Source organism: Dama dama, chromosome X (assembly GCF_033118175.1).
Source record: "Dama dama isolate Ldn47 chromosome X, ASM3311817v1, whole genome shotgun sequence".
Taxonomy (NCBI): Eukaryota; Metazoa; Chordata; class Mammalia; order Artiodactyla; family Cervidae; genus Dama; species Dama dama.
In genome coordinates this window covers 58,315,568-58,322,570 of record NC_083714.1, presented here as the reverse complement: position 1 = coordinate 58,322,570, position 7,003 = coordinate 58,315,568, and positions in this window count along the sequence as shown.

The following is a 7,003-nucleotide window of genomic DNA, read 5'->3' as shown; positions in this document are numbered from 1 at the left end:
TGAAATTAAAAGATGCTTGCTCCTTGGAAGAAAAGCTGTGACCAACCTAGACAGCATATTAAAAAGCAGAGACATTACTTTGCCAACAAAGTTCCATCTAGTCAAACCTATGGTTTTTCCAGTAGTCATGTATGGATGTGAGAGTTGTACTATGAAGAAAGCTAAGCACCGAAGAATTGATGCTTTTGAACTGTCGTGTTGGAAAAGACTCCTGATAGTCCCTTGGACTGCAAGAAGATGAAACCAGACAATCCTAAAGGAAACCAGTCCTGAATATTCATTGGAAGGACTGATGCTGAAGCTCCAGTACTTTGGCCACCTGATGTGAAGAATGGACTCATTGGAAAAGACCTTGATGCTGGGAAAGATTGAAGGCGGGAGGAGGAGGGGACGACAGAGGATGAGATGGTTGGATGGCATCACCAACTTCATGGAAATGAGTTTGAGTATACTCCAGGAGTTGGTGATGGACATGGAAGCCTGGTGTGCTGCAGTCCATGGGGTCACAAAGAGTAAGACACGAGTGAGTGACTGAACTGAACTGAGAACTTCCAGCTAGAACATGAAATAGAAGTAATAGAGTCAGTCCCTTTGCCTTGTTCCTTAATTTTAAGGGGATATTTTCAAAATTATTCCATCTGAAATAATGTTTGGTATAGGATTATTAGGGATTCCCTAGTGGCTCAGATGGTAAAGAATAGGCCTACAATGCAGGAGACACGGGTTTCATCCCTGGGTCTGGACGATACCCTGGAGAAGGGAATGTCGACCCACTCCAGTATTCTTGCCTGGAGAATTCCATGGACAGAGGAGCCTGGTGGGCTTCAGTCCAAGGGGTCACAAAAAGTCAGACATGACTGAGACAAAGAGTATGACACGACTGAGCAATTAACACATTCACTTTTCATATGATTTGTACAGATTCCCTGTATCAGGTTGCAGAAGTTCCTTTTTGTTTCTAGTTTGCAAATTTTTTTTTTAATTTTTTTGTTTGCTTTTTGTTTTGTTTTGTTTGTGGTGCTAGAGAAAATTCTTCTTTTTAATTTATTTTTATTAGTTGGAGGCTAATTACTTTACAATATTGTAGTGGTTTTTGCCATACATTGACATCAATCAGCCATGGATTTACATGTGTTTGCAATCCTGATCCCCCCTCCCACCTCCCTCCCCATCCCATCCCTCTGAGTAATCCCAGTGCAACAGCCCCAAGCACTTGTCTCATGCATCCAACCTGACCTGGTGATCTGTTTCACACTTGATATTATACATGTTTCAAAGCTATTCTCTCAGATCATCCCACCCTTACCTCCTCCCACAGAGTGCAAAGGTCTGTTCTATACATCTGTACTGCATATAGAGTTATCGTTGCCATCTTTTTGATTCAATATATATGCATTAGTATACTCTATTGATGTTTACCTTTCTGGCTACTTCACTCTATAATAGGCTCCAGCTTCATCCATCTCATTAGAACTGATTCAAATCTATTCTTTTTAATGGCTGAGTAATATTCCATTGAGTATATGTACCACAGCTTTCTTATTCATTCGTCTGCTGATGGACATTTAGGTTGCTTCCATGTCCTGGCTATTATAAACAGTGCTGCGATGAACATTGGGGTGCACGTGTCTCTTTCAGATCTGGTTTCCTCAGTGTGTATGCCCAGCAGCAGGATTGCTGGGTCATATGGCAGTTCTATTTCCAGTTTTTAAAGGAATCTCCACACTGTTCTCCATAGCGGCTGTATTAGTTTGCATTCCCACCAACAGTGTAAGAGGGTTCCCTTTTCTCCACACCTTCTCCAGCATTTATTGCTTGTAGACTTTTGGATAGCAGCCATTCTGACTGGAGTGTAATGGTACCTCATTGTAGTTTTGAATTGCATTTCTCTGATAGTGAGTGATGTTGAGCATCTTTTCATGTGTTTGTTAGCCATCTGTATGTCTTCTTTGGAGAAATGTCTGTTTAGATCTTTGGCCCATTTTTTGATTGGGTCATTTATTTTTCTGGAATTGAGCTGCAGGAGTTGCTTGCATGTTTTTGAGATTAATCCTTTGTCCGTTGCTTCATTTGCTATTATTTTCTCCCATTCTGAGGGCTATCTTTTCACCTTGCTTATAGTTTCCTTTGTTGTGCAAAAGCTTTTAAGTTTAACTAGGTCTCATTTGTTTATTTTTGCTTTTATTTCTGATATTCTGGGAGGTGGGGCATAGAGGAACTCGCTGTGATTTATGTTGGAGAGTGTTTTGCCTATGTTCTCCTCTAGGAGTTTTATAGTTTCTGGCCTTACATTTAGATCTTTAATCCATTTTGAGTTTATTTTTGTGTATGGTGTTAGAAAGTGCTCTAGTTTCATTCTTTTACAAGTGGTTGACCAGTTTTCCCAGCACCACTTGTTAAAGAGGTTGTCTTTTTCCATTGTATATTCTTGCCTCCTTTGTTGAAGATAAGGTGTCCATAGGTGTGTGGATTTATCTCTGGGCTTTCTATTTTGTTCCATTTATCTATATTTCAGTCTTTGTGCCAGTACCATACTGTCTTGATGACTGTGGCTTTGTAGAATAGCCTGAAGTCAGGCAGATGGATTCCTTTAGTTCCATTCTTCTTTCTCAAGATTGCTTTGGCTATTGGAGGTTTTTTGTATTTCCATACAAATTGTGAAATTATTTGTTTAGTTCTCTGAAAAATACCGTTGGTAGCTTGATAGGGATTGCATTGAATCTATAGATTGCTTTGAGTAGTATACTCATTTTCACAATATTATTTCTTCCAATCCATGAACACGGTATATTTCTCCATCTAATTGTGCCCTCTTTGATTTCTTTCATCAGTGTTTTATAGTTTTCTATATATAGGTCTCTTGTTTCTTTAGGTAGATATACTCCTAAGTACTTTATTCTTTTTGTTACAATGGTGAATGGTATTGTTTCCTTAATTTCTCTTTCTGTTTTCTCATTGTTAGTGTATAGGAATGCAAGGGGTTTCTGTGTGTTAATTTTATATCCTGCAACTTTACTATATTTGTTGATTAGCTCTAGTAATTTTCTGGTAGAGTCTTTAGGGTCTTCTATGTAGAGGATCATTTCATCTACAAACAGCGAGAGTTTCACTTCTTCTTTTCCTATCTGGCTTCCTTTTATTGTTTTTCTGCTCTGATTGCTGTGGCCAACACCTCCAAAACTATGTTGAATAGTAGTGGTGAGAGTGGGCACCCTTGTCTTGTTCCTGACTTTAAAGGAATTGCTTTCAGTTTTTCACCATTGAGGATAATGTTTGAAGTGAGTTTGTAATATATAGCTTTTATTATGTTGAGGTATGTTCCTTCTATTCCTGCTTTCTGGAGAATTTTTATCATAAATGGGTGTTGAATTTTGTCAAAGGCTTTTTCTGCATCTATTGAGATAATCATATGGTTTTTATCCTTCAATTTGTTAATGTGATGTATTAAATTGATTGATTTGCAGATATTAAAGAATCCTTGCATTCCTGGAATAAAGTGTACTTGGTCATGATGTATGATCTTTTTAATATGTTGTTGGACTCTGCTAGAATTTTGTTAAGGATTTTTCCATCTATGTTCATCAGTGATATTGGCCTGTAGTTTTCCTTTTATGTGGCATCTTTGTCTGGTTTCAGTATTAGGGTGATGGTGGCCTCATAGAATGAGTTTGGAAGTTTACCCTCTGCAATTTTCTGGAAGAGTTTGAGTAAGATAGGTGTTAGCTCTTCTCTAAATTTTTGGTAGATTTCAGCTGGGAAGCCATCTGTCCCTGGGCTTTTGTTTGCTGGAAGACTTCTGATTACAGTTTCAATTTCCATGCTTGTGATGGATCTGTTAAGATCTTCTATTTCTGCCTGGTTCAGTTTTGGAAAATTATACTTTTCTAAGAATTTGTCCATTTCTTCCAAGTTGTCCATTTTATTGGCATAGAGCTGCTAGTAGTAGTCTCTTATGATCCTTTGTATTTCAGTGTTATCTGTTGTGATCTCTCCATTTTCATTTCTACTTTTGTTGATTTGGTTCTTCTCCCTTTGTTTCTTGATGAGTCTTGCTAACGGTTTGTCAATTTTATTTACCTTTTGAAAAAACCAACTTTTAGATTTGTTGATTTTTGCTATGGTCTCTTTTGTTTCTTTTGCATTTATTTCTGCCCTAATTTTTAAGATTTCTTTCCTTCTGCTAACCCTGGGGTTCTTCATTTTTTCCTTCTTTAGTTGCTTTAGGTGTAGAGTTAGGTTATTTATTTGACTTTTTTCTTGTTTCTTTAGGTAGGCCTGTAATGCTATGAACCTTCCCCTTAGCACTGCTTTTACAGTGTCCCATAGGTTTTGGGTTGTTGTGCTTTCATTTTCATTCATTTCTATGCATATTTTGATTTCTTTTTTTATTTCTTCTATGATTTGTTGGTTATTCAGGAGTGTGTTATTTAGTCTCCATCTGTTGGAATTTTTAATAGTTTTTTTTTTTCCTGTAATTTAGATCTAATCTTACTGCATTGTGGTCAGAAAAGATGACTGGAATGATTTCAATTTTTTTGAATTTACCAAGGCTAGATTTATGGCCAAGGATGTGATCTATTCTGGAGAAGGTTCGGTGTGCACTTGAGAAAAAGGTGAAATTGATTGTTTTGGGGTGAAATGTCCTATGGATATCAATTAGGTCTAGCTGGTCCATTGTGTCATTTAAAGTTTGTGTTTCTTTGTTAATTTTCTGTTTAGTTGATCTATCCATAGGTGTGAGTGGGGTATTAAAGTCACCCACTATTGTTGTGTTACTGTTAATTTCCCCTTTCATACTTGTTAGCAATTGCCATACATATTGCAGTGCTCCTATGTTGGGTGCATATATATTTATAATTGTTATATCTTATTCTTGGATTGAACCTTTGATCATTATGTAGTGTCCTTCTTTGTCTCTTTTCACAGCCTTTATTTTAAAGTCTTTTTTATCTGATATGAGTATTGCAACTCCTGCTTTATTTTGGTCTCTGTTTGGATGAAATATTTTTTCCAGCCCTTCACTTTCAGTCTGTATGTGTCCTTTGCTTTGAGGTGGGTCTCTTGTAGACAGCATATATAGGGGTCTTGCTTTTGTATCCATTCAGCCAGTCTTTGTCTTTTGATTGGGGCATTCAACCCATTTACATTTAAGGTAGTTATTGATAAGTATGGTCCCGTTGCCATTTGCTTTGTTGTTTTGGGTTCGCATTCATACAACCTTTCTGTGTTTCCTGTCTAGAGAAGATCCTTTAGCATTTGTTGAAGAGCTGGTTTGGCAGTGCTGAATTCTCTCAGCTTTTACTTGTCTGTAAAGCTTTTGAATTCTCCTTCATATCTGAATGAGATCCTTGCTGGGTAGAGTAATCTGGGTTGCAGGTTATTCTCTTTCATTACTTTATGTATGTCCTGCCATTCTTTTCTGGCCTGAAGGGTTTCTATTGAAAGATCAGCTGTTATCGTTATGAAAATCCCCTTGTGTGTTATATGTGGTTTCTCCCTTGCTGCTTTTAATATTTGTTCTTTGTGTTTGATCTTTGTTAATTTGATTAATATGTGTCTTGGGGTGTTTCGCCTTGGGTTTATCCTGTTTGAGACTCTTTGGGCTTCTTGAACTTTTGCGACTATTTCCTTCCCCATTTTAGGGAAGTTTTCAGCTATTATCTCCTCGAGTATTTTCTCATGGCCTTTCTTTTTGTCTTCTTCTTCTGGGACTCCTGTGATTCGAATGTTGGGACGTTTCACATTGTCCCAGAGGTCCCTGAGGTTGTCCTCATTTCTTTTGATTCTTTTTTCTTTTTTCCTCTCTGCTTCATTTATTTCCACCATTTTATCTTCTACCTCACTTATCCTATCTTTTGCCTCTGTTATTCTACTGTTGGTTCCCTCCAGAGTATTTTTGATCTCATTTATTACATTATTCATTTTTAATTGACTCTTTTTTATTTCTTCTAGGTCCTTGTTAAACATTTCCTGCATCTTCTCAATCCTTGTCTCCAGGCTATTTATCTGTAGCTCCATTTTGTTTTCAAGATTTTGGATCATTTTTATTATCATTATTCTAAATTCTTTTTCAGGTAGATTCCCTATCTCCTCTTCTTTTGCTTGGCTTGGTGGGCATTTTTCATGTTCCTTTACCTGCTGGGTATTTCTCTGACTTTTCATCTTATTTAGATTGCTGTGTTTGGGGTGGCCTTTCTGTATTCTGGTAGTCTGTGGTTCCTTTTTATTGTGGAGGTTTCTCCCAGTGGGTGGGGTTGGACAATTGGCTTGTCAACGTTTCCTGGTTAGGGAAGCTTGCGTCGGTGTTCTGGTGGGTGGAGCTGGATTTCTTCTCTCTGGAGTGCAATGGAGTGTCCAGTAGTGAGTTTTGAGATGGGTCTATGTGTTAGGTGTGACTTTGGGCAGCCTGTATGTTGATGCTCAGGGCTATGTTCCTGCATTGCTGGAGAATTTGAGTGGTATGTCTTGCTCTGGAACTTATTGGCTCTTGGGTGGTGGTTGGTTTCAGTGTAGGTATGGAGGCTTTTGGATGATCTCTTATTACTTAATGTTCCCTGTAGTCAGGAGTTCTCTGGTGTTCTCAGGTTTTGGGCTTAAGCCTCTTGCCTCTGGATTTCAGTTCTATTCTTACAGTAGCCTCAAGACTTCTCCATCCAAACAGCACTGATAATAAAACTTCTAGGTTACTGGTGAAAAGATTCTCCACAGTGAGGGATACCAAGAGAGGTTCACAGAGTGACATGAAGAAGAGGAGAGGGAGGAAGGAGCTAGAGGTGAGCAGGAGGAGAAAAGGGGGGATTCAAGAGAAGAGAGACAGATCTAGGCAGTACTCTGTTCCCTAAGTGTTGTCCACAGCCCAGAACACACACAGAGTTTCACAGAATTGGATTGAAAAGTGAGGGGGGAGGGAGGAAATAGAGGTGATCTGGGGGAGAAAAAGGAGAGTCAAAAGGGGGAGAGAGAGATCAAACCAGTAATCACACTCCTTAGTAAAAATGGATTC